Source organism: Limulus polyphemus, unplaced genomic scaffold, assembly GCF_000517525.1.
Source record: "Limulus polyphemus unplaced genomic scaffold, Limulus_polyphemus-2.1.2 Scaffold40, whole genome shotgun sequence".
NCBI lineage: Eukaryota > Metazoa > Arthropoda > Merostomata > Xiphosura > Limulidae > Limulus > Limulus polyphemus.
Window position 1 is genome coordinate 1483874 of NW_013665650.1, and position 12445 is coordinate 1496318.

General features: G+C 32.7%; 1 pseudogene; it reads right to left on the bottom strand.

The window, feature by feature from the left end:
- The window catches only part of LOC106461697, a 93975-nt pseudogene that overhangs the window by 52205 nt on the left and 29325 nt on the right, over positions 1 to 12445 (bottom strand).

The window sequence follows — 12445 nt, forward strand, 5'->3', positions numbered from 1 at the left end:
GATGAAATGGTTCTAAACTCACTATAATGTAATGATATAAAATATTGTCATTTTTTATCCACTCAGACACATTTTAATAAACTTTCGTGGATGTAGTTGAAAAAGTTTGCAAATTTGCGTTATTTTGTACTTTAGGTAAAGGTTATATACTTGACATGTAAAATAATGTCACAACCGCATGCCAAACAATTATCTGAACATAGTGTATAATTAGGAAACTCTGAAAACTAATAATAAATAAAGTTATATTTACTAAAGATTACCATAAAGTAATTTATAAATAAGCTATTATCAGAGCACTTTTTCAAGGTTGTAGATTACTTGTAAAGCAAACATGATATGTTATGTAAAACTTAAACACTCTTCTTATGAAATTTATTAATTTTTGTTCTGTAACAGTATTAATAAAGCACTGTATTTTTTAGTTAAATTTTCTGCATGTATTTAGTAAGATATTATGATGGAAGACGCTTTAATATCTAACTGAGTGAAAAAGCATAATAATATAATATGAAGTAATTATTCTAGTAGTATTACGAGGTTAAGAAATACTTGCAAAGCTATAACAGTGTTACTTATCTCAATGTTGGAATAATAATTCACTGGTAATGTGTTGACGAAACACCTACCAGGCTATGACTATTCTCTGTCTAAATATTGGAATACTGATTCGCTTGTTATTGTCCTCTTGTGGAACAGCGGTAAGTCTATGGATTTACAATGCTATAGTCAGGGGTTCGATTCTTCTTGGTGGACACAGCAGATAGCTCTTTGTGGCTTCGCTTTAAAACACACACGTGTTACATGTGTTGATAAAATACTTGCAAAACTGTAAGTGGATAATTGGAATTTTACATTATTGGTAGCAGTATAGAGTACTTAAATATCAGGCAAATTCTTGCAGCTTGAAACATGTTAATATTGGAAAGTTGTATGATTTGTAGGATGCATTGATGAAATACCTGTCCGCTTGTAAGTGGATTAAGTGTTTTAATATTATAATACTGATATATTTGCAAAATGTGTTAAAGTTATAAGTTTATTTATCTTTAGTTTTCCGAGTTTCCTAATTATACACAAGTTGAGGACGGTAATCAAAACGATCTTTTTTGAGCCTGAACAAGTGTTTTTGTTCATGTCGCCATGTCCAGTCATGCTCTATCTGACGACCTTGCATCCAGATAATAACCCTATAGCATAGTTTCCATTGCAATAGACTCCCTGTTTACTTTCCATAATCCACTTGTACGAGGACAATGATTTCCCAGTAACCATTTCAACAGTCTTATCATGTAAAAATCCATAAGTTCCGTATCCAGCAACTTTACCAGTGTGTATTTATGAAATTGCAACAATACCCATTTTATTCTCCAGCTTCTTGAGGTATGTTACAGTTGAATGGACATGTCATGGAAGCAACTTGTGTACACGTGACTTATATCACTTTTCTAGACAAACATCCTATTTAATTATGTTGCCTGAGGCACATAGATGCCTTTTCCCACTGACTTTTTTGCACCTGGATTCTCACCGGTTACAAAATGCCAAACTGCTTACCACGGTTGAAATACAACTTTACAGATAGTCCTGGTACCTTAGCTTGACACATATTCCATTGTTTACAAATGCCATCAAATACTTGGGCTATCCCTATCTTGATATTCTAAATCAATGATATGAACGTATCTTTATTATCTGAGTGTATGAACATTTTGTTTAAGAAAAGGTTGATGCATACCTTTCCCAAAACTGACCAATTTCCTATGGTAACTACCTATGTAATGCCGAACAATGTCTAAATGCAGTTGTAATAGAAATGCCATCCAATTGTGACTTTGTATCGATTGTGGTTGTCACGTGACTTGCTGATTTGCATATTCAGTATTGTTTTAATATAACATACACTACCATATTTATTACCAAAAACATATAATTGTTTTATTGATGTGAACATCTTTTACAAGCTGGTGAAGCATGACTATAATTAATTATACTTGTCAATACTTGTCATAAGACATTACATTATGCCTATTATATTTTTTAACGCCGGCTTGAAGAGCTCTGAATTGAGCGAAATGCATTGTCGTCAAACAGATATGACAACTACAGTGTGATTGAAACATTATTATTATGCATTCTCTTAATTATTGAAAATCCCTAAGGGACTAGATTAAGAATGTAATGTTAAAAATATAATAGGCCTAACATAATGTGTTATAACAAGTATAATTATAATCATGCTTTGCCAGCTTGTGAAAGGTGTTCACATCATAACAATCATCATTGTAATAAATAGCCTATGCAAATAGTATTCCAATGACTATTATGTTCATTGTATCACAACTGGCCTTAAAAGCATTTAGAATGAGTGAAACACGTCGTAATATGAAGAATATACTGTAACTGAAATACTATTATCATACACTTATTTAATTCTTTGAAAATCCCTAATGGATTAGATTAAGAATGTAATGTTAAAAATACACAATAGGCTTAAAATAATGTATTATGATAAGTTTAATTAATTCTATTTATTCACAAACTCAGCACTTCAACCTTTGAAAAGCTATATCATACTTATTTTTAAACTTAAGCCATAATGAAGACATGCAAGCAACTTTCTTACCTGGTTTACAAGTGCAAGTTCCTGTTACTGGATCACATGCTGCTCCATTCATACATGTGCATTTCTCTTCACACATAAAACCCCATGCGTTTATAGGGCAGGCTAAAAATGAAAATGAAAAATATGATATAATACATTTTTTCTAAGTAGTCCTTTTTTTCTGGAAATGTAATGTTTAGAATACTTCCTGTCTTCCCTACTTTATACTTTTTTAATTTACATAACCTACATTTAAATACTTCATTAATAAATATAAAAGTACTGCTGAAAAAAAATGGCTTCAATGAACCCATAAAAATTATAGGAGATGTTTATAGTGGTTTAAAGTATTTTTTTTAAATACTTATTGACGTTTTTCCTAAAAGCTATCTACAACTTACGCTTCACTTAGACCTACCTACGTCACTTGTTTACAGGAGTAACTTTCATGAACTAAATACAGTCTTCAGATATTTTCTCACCCACGTTTTCACATAACTTTGCAAAAGTAAAGTCCTAAAAACTATTTCGGAATTTATGTGATGTAAAGGATAGTACTAGTTTTTTAAGATACCATAAAGGCAGTAAAGGACAAAGTGAAATCTTAAGAACTCTTAGCTACTTTTAAAAAATCAGTCCTATAAGATATTTCAAGAACATGTTGGGTCAAAACAAGTTTTAAAGCATGTTAATAATTTTTAAAAATTAAGTCATTTAACAAGTCATAAGAACTGTATGGAAAAACTAAAATTCTACAGAATCTTAATAGTTATATTAATTCAGTCCCACAAGATGATGACAATGCATTTACACAGAATTCTGCATTTTAATGGAGATTTTTGACTGATTTCTACTAAATGTTTTTTACCCTATCTATTCAGTACACTGAATTCAAAAGTTCACATAACATTTTTCAAAATGTTTGCGATATACAAGTTATATGGCTGTAATTATAGAATACTGATCAAGGAAGTAATTAACTTCCTTTCACCCTAGTTACCTATTGTTCTGAGTCATTCGCTTATGGTATCACATGCACTTTCTCACTGGAAATGCATTGAATATGATAGGCGTGAAAGTATACAGAAATATTTTTCCCTGGATGGTTAGTGATGCCTCAAATGTACAACCTCCCATATTTTTCAATAAAATTAGTGCTTCATATAGATAATGTTATGCGTTCTTAGTCTGTAACAGACTCTTCATATTTACAGAGATCTTTAGAAGCTCCACTAAAGGCACTTGTGAGATAGATATATATTGTTTTCACTGTTTTTACCCTGTCTAGCATAGCTCACGTTTCAAAACTCAGTCAGAATCGAGAAACACAGTTTAACACTTCATGGCAGTTTCTGTTGAACTTTGTGTTATTCTGTGGGTCTTACTAGAATACTTGTATAGGAAATTAGTGCACCTGAGTAGACCACAGAGTAGGTAGGGAGGAGAAAATGTTCATGTCATGACAACGAGATTTATCTCTGTGGAGTTTAGTGTTTCTCTCCTGTGATCTTCTGTGTGATAGTGATCGCAAGGGTTTGTATATGAGGAAATGGCATTTCCGTGAACTGAATGGTGTATAATAAAGAGTAAGAGTTATTCACTGAGAGTAGATGGCTGTCTGAGTGAGTAGTCATGCCTTGGAGAAGTCCTCTCCTGGATATCAGACTTTCATTGACGCTGCATAGATCCATGATTTCCTTCTAGTTGCAGACATAACTCGGAAAAGTGAACTAGTACAATCTAGTATACACCTAGGACTTCTCATGAAGTTTATCCCTGAGGATCAATCTCTGTGCACAGGAGACACATACAACATACACAATTACTACCTTGTAGTCTGATGAGTCCAATACAGAATTGGGTAATATCTACAGGACTCCCGGGCATTCACTGACCAGAATGGTTAAACCCTGGCTCTCGTCAATGCCATCCAAGACCAACTGAAAGTGATTAGAGGTGCCATTAACTTGAACTCTTTCACTGGTAGGCAAGACAGAGACAACCAAAGAGTGATGTTAGTTATCCATAGACAGTCATGAGCCTCTCTGTGATGGGAGAACTTAGGGCGGTCTAAGTACTTCACATCAAATTTTATCAATAATGAATAACGTTCATAGATTGCTCAAGGTAGATGAAATTTTACCTTGTAGGTCACATTATATCGTCATATTCTAAATATTCTAGCGTGTTCTGTAATGCTCTAGCATATTATTTTAAAATATTATATTACATTATGGAATGATGTAGCATATTTTGGAATATCCCAGAGTTTTAGACGTTATTCCATACACATACATATAATCCATGCTGTAACTTTTCCTTCTAAAATAGTCTGTATGACATGACAGCAGTTTCTAAACTTTCTGTGAGGGTATATATGCGCCCGGCATGGCCAGGTGGCTAGGGCGCTCGACTCGCAATCTGAGGGTCGCGGGTTCGAATCCCCGTCCCGCCAAACATGCTCGCCCTTTCAGCCGTGGGGGCGTTATAATGTGACGGTCAATCCCACTAAACGTTGGTAAAAGAGTAGCCCAAGAGTTGGCGGTGGGTGGTGATGTCTAACTGCCTTCCCTCTAGTCTTACACACTGCTAAATTAGGGATGGCTAGCGCAGATAGCCCTCGTGTAGCTTTGCGCGAAATTCAAAACAAAGAAACAAACAGGGTATATATGCACTTAAGCAGACTCTTCTGTGTCATTGCTGACACTGTTTCGGCGTATAATTGCAAATGGTTACTTCAACAACAAATAAAACTACACTTTGACTGCTTGGTTCAAAATAAACTGAACTAAGAGGAAGAAAAGTACCTTCAAATAACCAAATGCTGTGTTTGTTTTTCCACCATCGCAAAACATTAAAGAAAATAGTTTGTGATCAAAGAGGTTGAAGCTTTTTGAAAAAGGTTCAGATTCCAATTTGTCTAGAACATCATGCTATTATCAAACTGAGAAAGCTTTTCGAAAAATTAGCAAAGCTAAAAAAGTTCGAAAAAGAAAACTGAAATACAGCAAGCTAATGAAGAAGAATTTGTAAATAATCTAGAGGACCTTTTTGACATAATTCATAGGGATGCCCTGACCCTGATCGTGAACCCAGAAGCCAAGGACTTTCTTCTTGTTAAGAGGGAAAGAGAATGTCATTAGTGCACGAAGCAGGTAGATAAGGTTCTTTCTTTAAAGGTATCAAAAGCTGAGAAAAGAAGTGAGACAAGTATGGACAGAAAACAGCTTGCAGAGCAGGAACATCAAATCTTGAATGAATCTGTCAGTTGTTGAGTTACAGTGTATATAGTACCATTAACAGTGATGAGGATAGAAGAGCAGTTGGAGAATCATTACCTTCTAAACCTAGAAAAGAGAGCCAAAATAAAATGTTATCATTCTAGGACAGGGATACAGTTGTAGCAAAGATGTTCTGGTGAAAGAATTCCTCAACGTGCAAGCTTTACTTGACCATTCTAGTGACTATGACTTGGAATTTAGAGAACTGGCGACTCTTTCCATAACCATAGCTGTATCATCAAATCAAGATCAGCCAGGGAGACACCATCTGCCCCTATCCTAGGGCCAAGACCCACTTGTAGCCAGTCCCAAGTTACAGTGGCCCAGCCTCACTGAGTATGACTAAGTAAGCAGTTATGTCATCTTTTGTATACTGTTTTATATTGTAAATAGTTATTTTGATCTTTTTGATGAGAGATATTTTCTTTTTTGTGTGTTAATGTTTATACGTAAGACATTTTTCTTTTATATTTTTGTAGAAGGGTTCTGTGGGATTTCCACCAGTGGTTAAAACTAAATAGAATGAGTATGTTGTATTAAATGGGATTTTTTTAACTATGTGTGTGCATTTAATTTATTTGTTTTCCTTTTCTTCTGTTAATGTGGATTTAGTGTACTTATATTTTGTAAAGGGTTTATTTTATACTTTTCAACTTTATTACGTGTTGTGTTTTATTTTGCTTTTTATAGGCTTATTCCGTTTTTTTGTAAGGTTTGGTTTATCTTTTCTATATGGTATTGAAGGTTGCTTTTATTATGTTTAGTTTTCGGTTTAATTTTCAAAGTTTTTTAAGTCAATTGTTTTATTTTGTATATTTCTAATTTCACTAAGGAAAGATTTATTTTTTGTATTTTATGTAAAAGATGTTTCCATTTTTTGTATATTTCTGTACTGCCTTGTGTTTAGTTTTTGTCCACAGGTGAGACAACGGTAAATTTAAGAACTTACAACGCTCATTTCCTCGCGGTGGATATAGTAGATAGCCCAGTGAACCTTTGCTCTAAAAACAAAGAAATAGATATTCATTTTGTTTGTAAAGCGTAATTTTTGATTTGTTATTTGTGGCTTTATTGTAAAGTTATGTTCTTTGTTTAAATTGTCTGTTTTGCTGTATAAGTATTTTAAAGGGTAGAGCGTAAGTTACACTTCTTTCTTGATAAATGCACCAATTTATTTAATTTTATTACAAATTTTAAAATTAAAGATGGTCAAAGATGACTTGAAGGCAAAAGAAAGAAGGTAGATGTTGTATGCAGACATAATAGGTGTTTTCTACCTCTTTATTTAGTAAAGTGAAATCTAAAGTTAACATAAAATTGTTCTTAAAAGTGTTTCTAATTTTATTTATAGAACTTTTATCAATCAAGTAACTAAGTTCCTTTCCTACTTTGATTGTTTGTTAAATGAATATAGATTGTTTCGTTGTGTTCTACCACATGTCTAGTCTCTCTCATTTTTCACAACTCAGTTAAACTCGGGAAACACAGTTTAATTCTGCATGAAAATATATATTAGCAACAGTAGAGAGGGCCCACAAAGAAACAATACAACCAAACACCGTCTCGCGGTTATTTAGACTAGCAGAAATACCCGCCCTCCGGGCAGGTATAACTGCAACTTCCCGCGGAAGGCTACTTGGCCTGCTGCCTTTTCTGGAATTGTCTGACAGTTCTACAAAAATGTACTCACACTTGACATTCAATAATGTTCACCATACATGAGAAAAAGGATTTTATTATAATTTGAGTTTAAAAATGAACTATCATCATAGCAGTACATCAAAGAGTAGATTTTATTGAAGTATTTCTTTGTAGACGCAGTTACCAATGAAGTTGCAATACTCATGAGATTTTTTTAAGTTTGTTTTTTGTTTGTTTTATATTTGAAAGTTACTCCATTTTTGTAATTTTTATTGGTTATATCTAATATATTTTTGTAGAAATTTCAATTGTCACATTTATTGCTCACCTATAAAAATACTGCCTAGTTATAAAAATGTTACCCAGTTATGACTGGGTATGATCGGTGCGGTAGTTTCCGAGATCCGAATTTTGGAGGTATACATCGCAAGCCTAATTATAATAAGATATGAACTGCGACGCAGTTTGATTAGCTAAAACTACGTAGCATGCACGACCTATATATGATGCACATGAACTCTGAATGACTCGAAACAAACCTGTTACACACCTTAAAAAATGTCCCTCAAGTGAGGGAATTACCTTTTCTCTAACACACTCATCTCCTATCTCAGATCCATGCATCCCTTATTTCAGGACTTGGAGGGTTTTATATACTCATACATAGTTAAGTATTTTAAACCCCTATCTACTTATTTATATGTACTTCGTGGGTAGCAGTACATTTGATTCAAGGTTAATTACGTTGTTTTAAACATATTTACTGACACTTATAAAGAGTATTTCTAGCATTGTAAATTTCATAATCGATAATATTAAAATAATAACAAGAATGCTGTTAGTTACATTTATTTAATACTTATTTATGACATATCTTGGTAAGGAACAAAGATATTTTTGAAATTACACCACCTCCATTATGTTACACCTGAACTACAATGGCTATATTTAAAACTTGTCTTGGAACATTTCTTAGTTATAAATAATAGCGTATGTATTATGAATTCATCAGATGTGTCAAGGGTTACTCCTGTGTTGAAACTTTTAAGGTAAAGATAATGATTTATACTCTCCCCTTTTACAGATTCATACTACATTTTAACCTCAGTTTAACAACTAAAAAGCACGCGTTTATCGAGAAATTTTAAACGCGCATGCAGCTACCTTTGCAACCTTTTGGATGGTCCAGGAGACTTTGAAAGGATCGAGGACGGCTCGTTTATCAATAAACATAATAGCATTGAATGTATACAAAAAATCAAAGTTCGTTTGAGATCCGAGAAAAGACTTCGTTTATATCGTAATAAATAGGTGTTCTGTGTGTTGTGTTTATCCCTTTTAATAAATAAAGCGATTAAGAAATTATAACCTAAACTCGCTTACTAGGTTTAAAACAATGAACTGTACAAAACAAACTGAAATCCTAAAACACTTTAATAACTTTAAAATTCTGTTCTATAAGATGTTGTAAGGACTGTTAATGCATTTGGAAATTCAATACTCTGAGATGTCATGAAATTAAATATAACAAGTTAAAATCTGTATGACTTTAATTGTTTTAGGAAATCTGTGTGGGGCAAGGAAAATGTTTACAGCTTGACATAAGTTGTGTAATCATATATTCTAACAGTCAAGTTTATAGGCCTTAAAGAAATGAAAAACATTTCACGATTGACACGTGTTAGGGATAGGATTTATGTACAAAATTTTTATAGGACACCTTCATAAACATTGACATTAATAGTTCATCTTCACTGGCACGGCTTGGTGGTTCGTGGAATCGAAATCCAGCGCAAATGTTCGTCCTTTCAGCCGGTCAATCCCACATTTTATTAGTAAAGAGTGACCAACAAGTTGACAGTGAGTGCTGCCGGCTGGCTTCTTTCCCTGTGGTCGGCAGTTGAAAATTAGGAACGGCGACAGATATATAGCCATAGTAACTTTGTCACAGACAAACAAACTAGTTCATCTTACAGAACTTGTGTTTAAGTATTTTACAGGAATCACTATGCTTTAGCCGAAACGGCATCAGACTGTGAATCAATATTTTTCTTAGTCTCAGAGGAAGATTTGTCACGTGTTGTTTTTATCCATTTCTCTCTAATCTCTATCATGTTTAACTTCTCTTTGGGGAAAAGCTCATGGTGAGATGGAGGCAATGTAATAATAACTAATAATTAAATAATAGAGCTTAAAAGCAGTTTATCATTTGTGTCCGAAAACATCATTGACAACGAAAGTACCCAAATGATGAAACAATGCATTCTAATTATTATCAGTAAAATTATCATAAGTAATATATATATATTCGTCACAGATTTTTTTTTTCTTTTTCACCAAAGGTGAAACTCAAAAGAGAATCTGCGGCGTAAAGGCCTAATATATTCCATAACTGGTCGTACCTACCATCTGCTGTGGACTGCAGTTTTGCCTATTTAAGGCTCATCAGCACAGCTTATTTCAACAAACCAAACACATACAGTTAGGCCTCTTATAGTGGTGATAGTATGTAATACTTATGATTTGTTTGTTTTCAGTCCTTTTTAATTCACCACACAGTGAACTAGAGTCCTAAAAATGACTTAAAACCCCATATATATATTATGTGCACATCACCATTACAAGAGGCCTAAATGTATTTCTTTGGTTTGCTGATCCAAGTTGAACTGACGAGCCTTGAATAGGTAAAACTGCAATCCACAGCAGAGGATAGGGTCAATCAGGAAATGCATTAGTCCTCTACGTCACAGATTATCTTTTCAATTTTAACCTTGGTGAAAAAGTAAAGAAACCTGTAATATATATATATATATATATATATATAATCATTAACAGTTGGTCCACTGTATAATATCGAATAACAAATTAGATTAACAAATAACAAATTTAGATTACTGTATGGTGAATTAAAAAAGGACTCAAAACCCCATAAATATTATAAGTAAAATAGTTTGAATATTATATATTATTAGATATGCCAGTTATTAGATATATATGTTCAATTCCTTTATATGTAGGTAGATAGCTTTCATCAAACTAAATATTAATGGAGTTCAATCAGCGACAAAAGTTATCTAGCTGTGGAATGGAATTAGCTAAATGTTCAATGACACTTGATAGATCACTTATGTTCTAATGGTAATTTTTGGGTTATTAAAAGTAATTCTAAGTCTAAATTTTTATCTTTTTACTAGTTGTATTATTATTTTACAGACAGAATAGCCACAAAATGTTAATGTAAACAAAAGCAGTGTCACTTATTATTATTTTAAAGCGTGATTGAATAAATTGAAGATGTAACAAGACTTACAAACATTACAAGTGGCACCTCTCCATCCATGTTGACATTCACACTTTTCGGGAGCTACACAGTCTCCGTTCATACAAAGATTGGAACAGTATGCTGAGAAGAAAGAAAAAAGACAATATTTGCAATAACATAACACTATTCTTTACTTGGCACTAACAATAACTTGACACTATTCTTTACTTGGCACTAACAATAACTTGACACTATTATTTCAATATAAAAAGGAGCATCAATATCTTAGAATTAAAAGACGTAAGGAACATTAAACTAGAATTGTTTGATAACTTGATTACTAGAGTCTTCTTTTACCAATTTGAAAACAAGAAAACATTATTTTAAATAGTGTGTAGAATCTTATGAGTTGATCAACTGACCATCTTTCTTGACAGTAGAATCAATTGGTATGGACACATTTACAGTTCAATGTATTCATTTGAAGTAACCAACCACTGTGAACCTTAGTGGAAAATTAATCACTGTAGTTAATTATGAGGAAATATTAACCAATCATTATGAAACTTAGTGGGAAAATAATTAACTATAGGTAATCATGAGGAATTTACCTGTCACTGCAAATCTTAGTGGAAAATTAACCAACTGCAGCTAATAATGAGGAGATATTAACAAATTATTGTAAAACTTAATGGAAAATTAACCAATTGTAGTTAATCACGAGCAGGAATTTACCAATCATTGCGAATCTTAGTGAAAATTTAACCACTTGTAGTTAATCAAATGATAAAATAACCTATCACTGTGAAAAATTAAACAACTTTAGTTAATCGTGAGGAGAAATTCACTATTCAATGCACATCTTAACAGAAAATTAACCAACTGTTGTTAAATCATGATAAGAAATTAACCTATCTCTGTGAAGTTGGTGAATCTAAGTATTCTTAATGATACATTATACCTTTTCTTTCTTATTTTTTACACATATACACCACATATCGCCCACATTGAAAACGTACGTATTTATACATTGATAGAAAGGACACAAGGCTAAAAAAAAACTTTCGAGTCAGGCCATGGTCTTAGTGCGGTATCCCACATTCTCTAGATTATGTACATCAATGGCTATGTAAAATAACATATACAAGAGAGAGAATCGCAAAACTCATACAAATATTCACATGTTTTTGATACTCTTAGGAATTTGTAATACCTAATATATCTGATTCAACAATGGGTCCATGATTGCATGAGCTCTATGAATTTATTTTGTAGTGCATAACCTCTACCAAAGACAAATAATTAGTACATGTGTTTGATCTTCAGACAACTAATTTGCAAGAATGACATTAACTGCATTCAGAATACCTTCATAAATATTTATAAACCATACTACACTTATATTCTAGGTTGGTTATGGAAAGATGAAATTAGAATATTCGTTGTCGACTCACATTATCTAAGAGATATATACAATAAATCGAGAAGAGTCAATGAAAATATATGATGGCCCATCAAAGTGCATTTTACTATTTGCGTAAACTGCTGATTTATGACTATGTCATATTGCTTCCAATGGATAATAAAGTAACATAAAATCTTATGATACATAATATGATGAATACAGTTAGTTTAAGGGAGTTTCAGGGAAGGCTT